The sequence below is a fragment of the Larus michahellis genome, chromosome 1 (assembly GCF_964199755.1).
Source record: "Larus michahellis chromosome 1, bLarMic1.1, whole genome shotgun sequence".
NCBI classification, from domain to species: Eukaryota; Metazoa; Chordata; class Aves; order Charadriiformes; family Laridae; genus Larus; species Larus michahellis.
The window spans coordinates 43512028-43527194 of NC_133896.1; the positions used below are offsets into that span (position 1 = coordinate 43512028).

At 37.3% G+C, this 15167-nt stretch overlaps 1 protein-coding gene across 2 annotated transcripts in view; it reads left to right on the plus strand.

Annotated features, from left to right (window-relative positions):
* Window positions 1–15167, plus strand: part of SYT1 (synaptotagmin 1) — a 361363-nt gene that overhangs the window by 128176 nt on the left and 218020 nt on the right. For both annotated transcript variants that reach the window (XM_074573925.1, XM_074573914.1), the window contains exon 3: window positions 2655–2712. The gene's annotated coding sequence lies outside the window, so the exon portion shown is untranslated. The remainder of the gene's footprint in view (window positions 1–2654; window positions 2713–15167) is intronic.

Below are 15167 nucleotides of genomic sequence, written 5' to 3' on the forward strand. Positions count from 1 at the left end.
TAGATACCATTTGTAAAATATAGATTATGCTTCAAAGGGATATTACGAGATGTATTCAGGCATATCAAAATGTGTTTCTGTTGATATTTCCAATGGTTTCATTAGGAAAAGTCTTCCCTTGCAAATATTATTGGAATGAAAACGGAGCCTTGGAAGATACTAGCAGTATGACAGATGCTATTTGTAGCTCTGGAAATATAGTTGTCACTGCAGGGGATCTCCTGCACTGAAGACCCACAGGAGTCCATAACCAAGGGTGAATGAATTAATCTTCCAACACAACTCATAAAAAATAGCCTGTATTTAATAGTAAGTGATAGAAACACAGTTGCATTTCTCTGTTAATTTTTTTTTTTAATCTTTCTCTAGAAATGTAAGTCTTTCCTGTTCATTTCTCTCAATATATTTTAGCTCTGGAAATGCTTGCAAAGAGTGCTGGTATTCAGTCTCCTTGATTACCGTTGATTTTTATTGATTGGTTTTTACTTATTTATTCCAGATCTGCATTATGTTATTCATATGTTTCTGTAACTCCGTCTGTCAACTTCAAGGGTGCAGGCGGGCTGTCTCTGTTTGCACTTAATGAAGCACCACACTTACTCATGGTTTTGCTTAAATTTGCTTCTCTAATCTAGCACATAACCTGTATTTTTGTTCAGTTATTCCCAATTAATACTCAAGTAAACATCTGTCTTTCCTTTCCATTTTGTGGTCTTTGCAGCAGAAGGAAATAGTTAATCTTCTGAAAGGCTCAGTAATAGTATGACACAGCTTGACACAGACAGCTTAGAGAAACAGGGGAAGATTGAGACGGTGAACCGCAGAGCAGGCGTGACTCTGTGTGTTAATTTCTCTAAGGCACTTGCAGCTACCTCTATTCAAATGCAAGATGTACACAGAGACCTGAATCAAAACCCTGGCTCTGAACCCCAGGAGAAGGTTGGGATTAGAGTTTTTAATTGAAACCTGTTTCTGAGTGTGTCTGAATTTCAGATCCCTCAGTTTCCCAAACTTTGAATGACAGGGAGAGGCGAAGTTTTGGTTGAACCCATTCAGGAGGTATTTGAGTACAGCAGTTCAGATTAGGCCTGTTACAGCCTCTACCAGGACCAGCTAATAAGGAGTACCAGGCTACGTAAGGACTGCTAAGCCTATTGTCAGATGTGTAACAACCCTGGGAAAGAAGCGAGTTGATTCCACAGCTGTGTTGTACACCAGCACCTGAATTATCCTAAACCCTTGCAAAATAAGGGTTACAGATTATTGTCCGACTAACTTTGCATTGTTTGAGTGCTCCACAACTCCTCACTGATGTCTGGGGCATAACGAAATAGGCTGGTAGGTGGAAGAGCTAATCTCTACAGTTCAGAAAAGTTTAAAAGTTAGTAACAACATAATATCGTATGACTTGGACTCACAGACTATATAGCCCTCAGCTCCAAAGAGCTGTTACTTGTTGCCCAACAGGTTTCTTCAGTAGACTGACATGCAAGTGAGTGATTTCTGGAATATCATAGCTATTGACAGAACTAGACAGAAGGCAATATTAATTTTTTACTTAAAAAAAAGGGAAAAATAGATTAATCAGTTATGTTGTGAATCCTTTATTATTTGAGTCATGAAAGATGGTAGCCTGGTTAATTTAGAGTGAGGTGCTGGATGGAATCATGATTTGATTTTTTTAAAGACCAGAGTAAGGGTTGATGTGATACAGTTTGACAATTTTAGATAACAGTAGTTTCATTTTCCTCAGACAAAGTTAATGTAAAATTAAAAATACATTTCCCTATCTTGGTAACCGTGCATTTGGCTCCCTTTTTCAACTGCATCAAAATTGGTCACCTTCGCATTAAAGTGCCTTCACAGCTTGATCCTGCCTGCTCTTTCACATCAACGTTGCCCTTATTGCAACCTTTATTGCCCATCGGTCCCAATTTTCTCCCTTCTCTCATGCAACCTTTATTCATGAAAACTGTTAATAGTAAAAACCTGCAAAGCCAGTATGCTGTGTTCCTTCAAATCCTGCCTTAAAACTCACCTCTTTTGTGATGCCTGTAAACTGACCAAGAAAGGCTAAGCAGCTGGTATGCTGTGATCGCTGTTTATTATGCTAATTGTCTGCATGAAACAGTCGGGGTGAGGCATCAAACACCCCTCTGCAGCATGTCCCACTCTCCTCCAGACGCGGTGGGGGAGGCTCTGGCTGTCACTGGAGGTACATGTTGTTTCTTCCTTACCTCCTCAGTATAATGGGATAATCCAGCCTAGGTCTATTAAACAGCGTGAGAATTTAATTTTGACCAGAGGATTGCCAACCTAACAAGTGTGAACACCTTCACCTTTCCTGAATTGGGGAGAGCTGCAGGTGCCCAGATGCAATTTAGATGCCCAGAATCTGGTATGAGGTTTCAAAAGACATTTGTCCCCTGAACCTGTGGATTTCTCATCTCTGCTACCTAAGACCGGAAACTTTTCCTTTTAAGGAGAAGGAGTGATGTGGATTTTCTCTTCTGGATGCTTTCACAAAAACCCAAGGCTTTAAATCTTTGAGTAAACCAAAACTAAATATGAAAATGGCAAACTTCTATTGTAAAAATGAAACTAGGTAATTTATTTTGCATAGAGATAAATGCATATATTTGTTTTTCTTACAGAAACGTGGAGTCGTGAATAAACAGAGAAGAGTTAAGCACACAGTCCGTATTGTGAACAGTAAGTGACCAAATTATGTACTCTGAAGCTAAACACTATTTGTACTTGCATTGGTTTTGTATTTTTTCTTACAGTTCTTCTAACAAGTGTAAGAAATTAGTGCTGTGAGCGTTTCTGCCTTTTATCCAACTCAGTTTCATTTCACAGGGGTAGACTTTTATAAATCCTATAATCATCTTAGGTAAGAGCTCCAGGTAATCCACACAATGTGTCTTCATCGCTGCCCATACTGAGAATACTGCCTTTTTCTTCTCAGTAAAAATGAATTGTAATACTAGAAGGTACCAAGTTAAAAATAGTATTACACTAACATTTGCTCACATCTGAAATTTCGCAGAAGAACGCTTAGGTTTATCAGCATAGTCAGATCCTGTTGGGTCGGGACATGAGTAAGAGGGTCCTGTGGGTTTGTGTTAACTGCTGACTAATTGTTCTGAACTGCCCTGGTCAGAGCTGTGCTGTTCACTGCACATTATGACCAATCACAATGCATGGCTGCACTGGCCTTTGATAACTACAGCTTTATAAATCATCAAGAAATTAAGACTACTCGCTAAGGCAAGAAAATGAGCCATGGTTGTGCTGTGGTTGATATTATCGACGCTGTCCTTCGAAAAAAATCTCAGGCTGCTGGTGAAGTGCCAGTCATGATACAGTGGAGAACAGACACCACCTTTACCGCCAATCCAAAGTAACATGTCCTGGGAAACACAGGAGGTTATATGGGTGTACTGCATTACTGGGTATTAAAAGGTGGCAATATCCTTTGAGGACCAAAGCGGGTGAATGTGTGTTGAGGCATTTCTATTCATAGTTCAAATAAAACAGTTCCTCTATCCTAGCTGCTAATAGAGCCTGCTTTTTCTGTGGTAGGAGATTGTGGACAGTAAGTAATACACAGAGAACACACGCTCTTCAGCACCGTTCTGCTTGTAGAATATACATTTGACAGTATATCATGCAGTAGAACTGAAGGAATTTGATTGTCATATATGAAAACTCTATTCATTTAGCCAAACTGGCATATGGAACAAACTAGTTTTGGATAGAAATAAATCTTGAATCTTTTTTGGCAAGCAGTAAAAATAAAACTGCTGGAAAAGAATATGTATAGACCCCAGTAGCCAAAACATGCCCAGTATCTCTCTGGGCAACCAAATTCAATGATGGGTTTTAACATTACATTTAATCGGACAACATGAAAGGAAATGTGTGATATTTTACTGAAGCTGAGGGCAACATAATTCTTGTGTGAAAATCTGTACGGTAATTTATACAATGTACTCAACTGTGCTACCAGTAGGCATTTTTTAGACATACTATAAATCATACATATGTTCCAGAAGATCATCAGAAAAAAAATCAGTTTTAAAAAAAAATTCTCAAAGCTCCTGTCTTATTTGTCTATTCCTCTTAACTTCCCATTGCTTTTCCTGTCAATCATACTTTCCTTCCATTTTCTCTTCTTTCTCCTGTGACTCTTGTGGTTTATATTCCCTACATGCTATCACACCTCTCTTCTTCCTCTGTCTTTCCAGTCTTCTTACCTACACAGCTAATCTGCTCCACCTTCATAGTTTCTCCTCCCATCTCCCACGCAGGGCCATCTCCTCTTCCTCTTGGCAGAGCTGCATTGCAGAATGTTCCTGATCTGTGGCAAATTTTGAGCTTGCCATTTCTAGTATCACATAGATACTCTGCAGACCAAGTGCATTATTGGTATTGTTGGGTAATAATATTACACAGAATAATGTCATATACCTGCATCTAAGAAATTTGCAAGGGGTTGCAACATATTGTAATACGGGTCATCTCCTTGAATTTTTATTGGGTGTGCGGAAAGATATGGTGTGACTTTGGGGAGTTGTTATTTAACGCATGGGATAATGCGTTAATAATCAATTATGCTTTTGCCTCGGATCTTAAGTTTTGTCAGCAGATGACTGATAGTTACATGCTTAAATATTAGCAGTTCCAAGCAATTTCTATAATTCAACTGATGTATGTATACAAAAAATCCAGGAGTTGTTATAGACCTGTTTGTAGAAAGTAAGTTTCACTTCTGCAGACACTTGAAGATTTTCTTCTCACTTGTATTCCTGTGTCAAGTGGCCAGAACTCACAGGCAGCTGTTTCAGAATAGCATGGATTTATTTGTGTATAGTGAGAAAAAATTAATCAACTATTACTGGTACTCTATCACATACAAATTCTCTCTCTCCTGCAGGCAGAATAGGTTGACAGAACCTTTTTATAGTATCCGTCAGCTGATTTTATCAGTCATGGTATTATGGTTATAAACTACAAATGATCTAACAATGAATATATAATTACAGAAATGAAACTGTACAGTGGTTATTTAACATTTGTAATGTGTAATTTATTTAACACTCTCTTTCAAATATACATGGGAAATTAGAATAATAAAACAGAAATAAAATTACATTTATCTCTCATCCATCATGAGTGAGGAGCAGTGTTTCCAGCTTGATGAAGCCATACATTCAGCCATGTAGGGAAGTTCATGTATGCTACCTTTGGGCGTGCTTGAAACACACTTGTGAACTGAACTGTGTGTTATTGATACACTAAGCAACAAGTCATTCTTCTGACACTAGCACTGATAAATTGTGGATCTTCATTTTGAAATCCTTTTTCTTTCTCAACCTGAATTAAAACCTAAAATTTAAAATATCCGGTGCTGAGAGGCAAAAATATTGGATTCCAGATATAAAAAGAAGATAAAATGAATATTGATCTTATTATGAAAAGGATAAAATAAAAGTCATGATATATGCTATATTTTGTGGGGTTTAATTGTTCTCATCTTTATTTTAAATGCAAGGTGCCTTTGTCATTTGGCTTTGATATCACAAAAGATCGCAGTCATCCTTCGTGGAGGAGAGAAAAAATCTTGCAGTAAGTGTTCCAAGAAAGGTGTCCATTGTCCTCGCTCAGTCAGCAGCAATCAAATTTAGTCTGCCACAGACTTTGGTTTATCAAATAATTGACATCTTTGGTGTCTGCTGGTTAATAACAGTTTTTTCATTACTCTCGTTTAATAAAGACAAGTTTAAGTAATGTGACATAAATTAGGAGACTGCACAAACGAAGCACTAATACAGGAGGAGGATGCCAAACCGTGCTCTGCTGCGAGCAGCTGAGAGGAGGCTTGGCCTGCTGAAAATGATTGTACGGGCAGTTTGACTCCATTACACGTAGAGGAACTAAATTCATGTTAGACTTACCATTAGCTCATGAGCACACAATATTACCGTTGTTTACCCCAATATCTATTTTGAAAGTTACCATGTTTTGTATTTTAACATTGACCATATTATATCCAGAGGTATGTAGTGTACCAGAGATAAAGTAGCTAAATGAAGGGTTCCTTGGGTTTAGAAGGGTCAGTTTTGTAAAAGTGAATTTATGAGCCTTCAAAAAGAAATGAGCCTGTGGTTTCTGAATGTTCTCTACTAATCACAATAATCTTCCCTTACATTATGATTTCAGTCTTTCATGGCAATATAGTAATCTAGAAGCAGCATGGAAGTGCCCTCATTCCCTGTGCTCCCAGGTTTTGTCACTGCCCATTAAAATTCATGTGCATATACTGCAGGCTTGGATAAAATAGTTCATTTGAGTATTCACGCTACCTGAATTCTTTAATGAGGTCTTCCCCTAAATTAGTTTCACTTTTTTTTTTTCTTTTTTTCCCCCTCCCACAGTGGAAGTATGAACTTCTGGTAAATTATGTAGTTACAATTGCATAGTGTAAAGGTTTTTATTTTGTCGCTGTTATGGTTATCATGTTAACATACTCAGAGTAGTATATTCTCTGTGACTCATATGCTTACAAAATTCTGTGCCTCAAAACCTCATTTTTCTTTTTTTTTATTGATCTTGTGTTACAGACACAGCTTTGCATTTTTTAGTGTGAGATCTCTGACACAGATTTAGATTCTGTACTGCTTTGAGGTATGCTAGTTATGCAACCTAATTTTGCAAAATGGCTGTGTGTTTGTACTTCCCTGGGGCTTCAGTTTAGTTGTCATCTATCATTTTAGCACCGTGATTGATTATTCTCTACTATTTAATTTATCTGCTGCAGCTTCTCAGCTTTTTCTTCAATTGGTAAACACATACTTTTCCAGACACGTTTTCAAATGATGTGTTTTCCAAGTGTGCCAGAAGTCATGTAATCATATTTTTCTCAGCTAGGAATTTAACCATTTAAGCCATTAAATGGTTTCAATAAATTATTGGCTGATATTTTGTCTATTACTTGCAAGTTTTGCATAGGAAATCTGTGTTGTATTTTCCATTTTTCAATGTTATTGTATATACTTATTCTAAAATACAAGTGTATTTACCAGCTGCTTTTTTGTCCACCAAAAAATAGTAAAAGAAACGAGCAGCTTTTTCAAGTGTAGGAGATAAATACATGGGCTGCTGCTGCTGCAGTAGACTTTAACCACCTTTGCACATTAGGTTTCAAAAGCAAAATATTTATTAGCTTAATTTGCTCTTTGGAATTTCACAAGCCAGCTTTAGTCAGTGGGGTTAACATGTGCTCGTTTTCTTGTCTTGTGTACTGTGTTCCTGTACTATAATTTGCTATTTTTAAGCATTACGTTGAATATCAACTTGGCTATGATTGTGAATCAGGCTCTTTCAGAGTAACATGAAGTTTCCATTTAAAAAGGGGTGGGTTTTTTTTTGCATTAAGTCGTACTGTGTATACACGTCAGCATTACTGAGGCAACTTCCAAGAAGCTGCTATAATGAACTGCTTCTGTGATCCACATATCAAAGAAGTTTTAATGTCAAATTTTCTTTTCTCCTGCAGTTTTTATTATGGCTCTATGTTATCTGTGTTTTTGAATGGGAAGGTTGATAATTTGTTTTGATTTTTTTACTTTCTAGTTACTGACTGTACTTAATATTTGTGATTAAAATCTCTCAGTAAGAATTACACTGTGTCATCATAATGCAGCTTTGCTGACGTTGGTAACTGCTGTTGTAGTCCTGTCTCTAAATACAATCAAACAAAATGAACAGACATCTGCAGCATTGTGTGCTTTTGGGGGGCAGTTTGTTGATCTTTTTTTGTTAGAGCGAGCTTTTTTTTAAAAGCTTTTGTTTGTAATTCTTAATCCCTTCGCACAATCCTCTTTTAAGGACTACCAGGTTAGCTTCGGATATGTATCTTAATAATTCCTGGTAGGTGAATTCCAGACCATATTTCATCAGAGAACTGGAGACAGCCAGTTCTGTCACTCTTATGTCACTGTTCTTGTAGTGGCTGACGCTTCGATTAGGAGCTAAGAGGACAGACTTTCTTGTCAGCTCCACTGTTTTGCGTTTATAGTATGTGAAGGTTAGCTCAAAAAATAACTAATATGATACAAGTGATTACCTACATACAGGTTAAGGTGACTCCCTAGTATGGAGTTGGTGTTAGCTAAGGAACATTGTTTGGCAGTTTTGGATCCTCTCCAAGTATGAGTTTGTTCTTCAGTGATGATTTTCTTTGTTTCCTTCTTTCGGAGTTTCACATTATATATCTTATTTTGAAGATATAGCTATCATAAACATCACATTTTGTCAGCTTTTCTTATGTGAATGAAACTCATTCAAATAAGTTTATTCAGAAATTAGAAAAGATGCATCTTAGACCTGCCTGCAATCATACCTTTAAGTTACTAGTATATAGACAACACTTATCTCTGAAAATGCAGCCAGAATAGGAAATTCTGTTACTTTACCATGTAAACAAAAATGTTTTGCGAAGCCATTACCAAAGATAGCACATAAAAATATATTTTATGGTGTTAATCTGCTGTGTTTGTATTGATATCTGAAGCGCATGAAAAGGGGCACTGTAAATAATAAATAATTTTGAAAATAAAAAATTCAAAATTACGTATTGGAAAAACATAATTCCTTGGATTAGGATATTTGGGCAGGGGAATATACATTAGAACAGCTAGAAATTAGGAGTGATTAGGAGTGCTCTGGAATATATCAAATATATTAGCAGCATGTCTGCTGCTATACCTTCAGTTCTGTACTACAAGCTAAAGAGGCAAAGACATGGTTTTTCTGTGAGAGGAGCCTCTGCACAAGGGCTCTTACAGCAATATTGATTGATGTATTTCATGTTTGTGACTCTTATAACTATGCTAATAAATGGAAAAACAGTGATTTGAGCTGAAGGCACAAGTTTTTGAACATGGAGTCATAAAGCACATAACACACAGGCCACGTTTCCAGCCTCGCCAACTAAAAAGCCTTAGTTAAGCCATTAAAGATATTAAGATTCTGATTTTTCCATGAGCCTTGTATTCGTGAGTTTTTCTCATGACTGCCTAATTTCCATGACTGCTTCACTACCTCCAAAATCTCAATGTTTAGAAGTCTGTTATTTATTGAAAGACGAGATTTTCATGCAGTCACATGGATCCAGAAGCTGGAGCTTCCAAAGATAACTCCCAAACATTTATTGCAAAGTTTGGCAATACTGTGTAAAATGCATGATAGCCTGGAGGTCTCTGCTAGTACTGTACAGCAGTAGTACACTTTGATCTTTCACATAATAGGTCTCCCAGTACCTTTTCATTTCTCACAGAAATAGTGCCCAGGCTGCTCTTACACCGTCAGCCTATTTCACTCATCCTTGTAAGTTGTGATGCCAAGTGAGAATATTTGTTTTAGGAAGAAGGATGAGAAAAAAGGAATAAGATGTCATTTAGACTGTGCAGCCTTCACCATTTTTGATGGGATTTTACTCTTAGAAGTATGTCTCAGTGTTTGAATCTTTAGTTTAAATGAAATGTTTAACACCAACAGAGTTTATTTAAAGATCTAATTTTACTTCAGGGATAATAATTTTAAGAACTTTAAACTGTATTAAAGTATTAGTCAATAAACCATTAGCTATTAAACTGTTAATAGTTTATCCTGCAGATAACAGTGATTCCTTTTGGAGGGTTATGGTGTATTGGGCAAATATGCATTTAGGGAGGTTTTAAAACGGGAATTACATCTAAACTTTATAATTACGTACTTAGACATTTCTTAAGCAGCAAAGAATCAGTAGCTTTTTATATATGAAGCCATGTGCTCCTCAAAAAGATGTAAATGTTTGCACTACACAGCTATGCTTATAATAAGGAATTGTTACATCTCAGTTGCTATACTGCCGTCATTTTTGTATTTTTTCTGAAATTTGACTATTTGCAGCCTCAGTGTCTGGAGCTGTGGTCTGTCAGTGCAGATGCTTCAGCTGCACTCTGGAAAACCAGTCCGCGTGGACTGGTTCCATATGCATTTAAAAAGAAGGAAAGAATTTGAAACCTGACTTCCTTTAAAAAACAATTGTTCAAAAAAGGTAGTTTATACATAGCTTATATGAAGCCGTTGTTAATGTACAAGATTTTTGCAAGCCTTCTCTCTGTTTGTTTTATTTTCACATATATTTTAAAGACTGTTTCCTCCACAAGTAATAGTTGTCATTTATAGTAGTAATCTGCTGAGATTACTATTCTGCTGAGGCTAATATTAAATCACAAGTGGAATTTGACTTACGCTAATGGCCTTTGAAGCAGAACCAGTGATTCTGAGCATTTGGAAAGTGGTGTGATGTACCCAGCCCCATCATGGATCACATAAAGTGGCTTTCACAGCTTTCTGGCATTCACAAGGGTATAACAGCTGTAGTGTCCCAGTCGTATGTGGGCCGTCCTTCGCGGCTGGTCAATAGTGGGACTTCATTTCCTCTAGTCTCTTTGTGACAGTACCGGTAGGGATCACACTGTTAAGTTCTATCCTGAATTCTTGTAGTTGCCAAGCATTTTTGGTGTGATTGTTGGAAGTTCTTTTTTCATTAATGTGTATCTATCTCGTGTCACATTTTCACTGTGCTATTCCAAAAAAGAACTTCACGTAACTAACTTTACTTTTCATTAATCTGGGGATCCTTTTTCCTTTCAAATTTTGCTTCACAGCTTGAGGAGTGCTTATATAGACACACACACACCCCCATTAGACCCCCAAAAAAAGAAAAGAAAAAAAAATAAAAAAAAAGATGAGAAATAAAGAAAAGGCATGGAAGAAATCCAGCTGTCCAATACTGAAATTTTCCAAGGATATGTTAGTGGACATGAGCAACTTGCTTAAACCCCCTGAGTTGCTTTCCCTTTAAAAATGGATATGGTGACACATATAACAACTTTCTAGGGAGTTTGCAATTCACTGCTGTAGTGAAATTGATAGTATTGTTACTGGCATGTAAAGAATGAGCTGATACTATTCAGTTATTGTGAAGACCTTGGAAGAACTACGGAACTAGGTACTGCTGCTATTTATCGTTAGTCTTTCAGACACTGAATCTGTTCTGAATATTGATTCGTCCAGCAGCACATACTTCTTAGAAAGTGTCAGTGTGTTGGTCTGTTTGATAAATCTGTTCATCAGTACCTAATTATTTTTAATGTACGTTAAAAGAAACTGAGATTATATCTGTTGTTAAGTAACTATGACTTTAAAGAAAATTAGTTTGCTTGGTGTTTCCTAATCTTGAAGATACCTGTATAAGACTGTGAGCAAATCCTAAAAACCTCAGGGTTTTTTTCTGCATTTTGTTATCAATATAAACTCTCCTTGCCTCCCTTATTCATTCTCCTGGGAAAAACCAGCAGACTTTATAAGCCTCAATAATGAGATGGGGCTAGGGAAGAGGAAGCTCTGGTGTAATTATTCTCATCTGCTACAAACTACTATCACATCTCGCCCCATATTGTTTCCAGTTCTCCTTTCTCCTTTCATTTTTGTTTATATTCCCATGTTTCTCCCTTTGCTGCTTTCTCATTGGCAGCTCTACCTAAATGTTAGTTTCCTTTCTAGAGCTACCTTGACTATACTCTTCTGGAAAAAATCCCTCCTTCCCCAGTGTCACCTAATTTGGTTTTTTTTTGTAGTTTCCATAGTCCCTGATCTTCTTCATAACAGTGCTTTCAAAAGGATAACAATGGGGTAAAGTACGGCTTCTTTCACTGACATCTGCTGGAGTGCTGTAACTAGGTTGTGACTGACCTTGCGAAGAGGTACTCAAGCTGGGATGGAACTCATTTATGTGATCAGCAGTGTATCTAGACAGAAAGTACTTGTTTTTATATGGACATTCCTTCCTCCCCATGCTCAGATCTCTTACTGGCATGCTATAGAACAACGAGGGAACCTGGGGTTTGTACCTCTTCCCCCTGTAAGCGTTTGTTTCCTGGACATAAGCTCAGGGCCTTTGGGAATCTTTTTACCCCAGTCAGCAAACTGTCTTTGTAGCTTTACTTCTGCTACTTCTTCCTTTTCTGTGTACTGTGGGCAGAGGGCTATACGGTTACGTTGTTTCAGATAGAACAGCCTGAATTTCCTACCCTTTCTACACTATCTGTGCCTTTTTGTTGGTAGCTAAACCCTTAGCTTTAGCTTATAGTACTTTCTCCAAATTATCTGCCTATAGCACGCTGTGTCTGATCTGTTGGAAAAGCTTCTGTTTTCTGCTGATTAGATATTTTACTAAGAGCTCCAAAAAACTCACAGGTTTGTGTTTCTTGCATGCGTGTGTGCTCATCTCGCTTTTGCTCTCTGTGTCTCTCTTGCTTTTTTTCTCTGTTTTGCTGGAACATTATGTCCTCAGTTGTCAAATAGCTTTCTCTCAGCTGAAGTTCCAATGCTGAATTGAAAGAAATCAACCAGAAGCTCTGGAAAATGATTCATTTTTACAATGAAACTCAATTTTAGGAGTCCTAAATGAAGAAAAGTATTATTAAAAATACAGTATGAGACTTGGGAAAAGGAATCTCTAAGATTTATCATATAAAAATGGAAAAGTTATGATAAAATTATGAAACCTTGAGGAGTTATTTGAATGATCTACTTGTTTCTACAGACTAAATAAAGCTCTGTTTTATTAATCCTAAGCATCCTTTTATTTGTTGCAATATATTAAATCAGGTTTACAGCATCTCTTCAACATTAGCTTCCCAGGAACAACGCCACCAAAGTGCAACTATCAGTCAGCTGAGTGACAAAGACACAACGCTGAAAATAAATATGGATGATGAAGTGAGTTGTTATTTTTCAGAAACAGCACATCTATTTCTGTGCAGTATCAATAGGAGATTTTAAAAAATGTGTACAGGGTTCAATAAACTGTTGAACAATCTGTGTTTACTGACTAATAAACTAGTTTTGTGAGTTAATCTATTGCTCAGTAAAGGAGAAGGAGACAGTTTACGAGTTATAGAGTATCATGAACTGCATGGTACAAGGAAAGCAGTTAACGCTAGAACTGTATGACAGTTGTGAATCATTGCTGCTTAAAAATACCATGGCTACGACGACACATTAAAGCCTTCTCTAAGGATTCTCTATAAAGTTGATGATTGAGATATGAGTAAAGGCATTTCTGTAGTGCTCAACACTGTTGTGTTGCCAAACTTAATGTGTGGCTTTCAGGAGGTGAATCGGCATGCAGCATACCTGTCCCTGTTTAGCCTTGCCTATTCCTAGACATATATTCTGGTTACCAAAATGTCGCTTCATCAAGTTTTTAGCTTAGGACTACAATATAAGTGCTGTCACAACTTCTTTAGCAGAAAGTTATGGCAGAGTAGTTGGGGCCGTGCCAGTTGATTTTATACTATGGTGCAACCTACCTTACGGAAGTTATTTCAAACCGGGGACTTAGAAATACTTTTCAGGAGATTTAGATAATATTTAGATGTAAGCTTTTTTAAAGTTAATTGAAATATAATTACTACTACTCATGGGAATAAGCAGGAGGAGCAAATGAACCCTGGATTCCAGTCACAATTTTACATGTCACAAACACCTGACTGATCCCAAGAAAAGGCACCAAAATTAGAGAACAGGAGATGTCAGAATGTTTCTAAATAGAAGCATTCATCAGCTGTCACACTGCTGACTTCTTAAGTTCAGTTATCATGTTTTTTGTGTGATGCCAGTACAAAGAAGGATTTGGTCCTTTATTTTTCAGGGACCAGAATTTTTTTTTAGGCCACAAGTAGGAATAGTTATACTCAGGAAATATAGTATGCTGTACTGGATAGAAAAGAAAGAATTAGGGACTTGCAGTGATAATACAAAAGAGGAGGGATGAAAAATCATAGTTATTTAGATTTAAAAGGGATCTCCATAGTAACTGCATTCATTTAAGATACTTAATAAAAGTATTGTTACCTCTTAGTTCTCTGATTGGGTGAAATTTATTTGGTCGCCTAGAATTTGATGTGACTTGTAACATCGATTTATCTCAGAACAAGAGATTGAAATTAAAGAAATAAGGGTGAGCAGGGTAAAATAAGGATGATGTTCTTGATGATCATCTTCGATGATCAGAGGGCTGGCGCACCGCTCCTGTGAAGACAGGTTGAGAGAATTGGGGTTGTTCAGCCTAGAGCAGAGAAGGCTCTGGGGAGACCTTATAGCAGCCTTCCAGTACTTAAAGGGGGCCTACAGGAATGCTGGTGAGGGACTTTTTACAAGGGCAGATAGTGATAGGATGAGGGGTAATGACCTCAAACTGGAAGAGTGTAGATTTAGATTAGATATCAGGAAGAAATTCTTCGCTCTGGGGGTGGTGAGGTGCTGGAACAGGTTGCCCAGAGAAGTTGTGGGAGTGTTCAAGGCCAGGCTGGATGGGCCTTTGAGCAGCCTGGTCTAGTGGGAGATGTCCCTGCCTATGTCAGTGGGGTTGGAACTAGATGATCTTCAAGGTCACTTCCAACCCAACCATTCTATGATTCTGTGATTCTTTGGTAAGGTATACTTTGGTAAGGTAATAGCAATATAGGGAAGAAAAGAATAGGCCCAAGGCAGTATAGGTAAGAAAAAACGAGTCCCAAGAATTAGGTTCTGAAGGCTGAATATTTATTTATTTAAGGATGAATATTTATTTATTTACATCTGAAAGATGTAAAAAAGGTGTAATGTAAAGGATATTTATTACAGGTATGAGTTAGCTGTATTGGTAAGGAAGAGCAATGGCAGCTTACAATGGCATTCTTAGCTAGAAGAATGAAGGTACAGATTTTGTCAAAATACTAGTAAACTCCTCTAGATACCCTGATGAAAAATTGCCACGAGTTGTATTTCTCTTGTGGTTGCCTTGACCTCCAATATATTTTCTGTAGAACTTCTGTCATTTTCACCCAAAATATGAGTAGCCATTCAAAAAGCTTTACATTTTTCTTCTAGATTGTGCCCAGTAAAAAACCAGTAGAAGTATTTGCGGTGACAAATGGTGTCTGATCTGTAGGGAAGAGTTGTTGTACTCTGAAATGGTGTAGAATGGTGTCTCAGATGTTTTCACAGTTAGTTGTCTGTAGTTTATATTGATGCTTATTCACAGGTTAAATGGCTTCAAGTGTGTT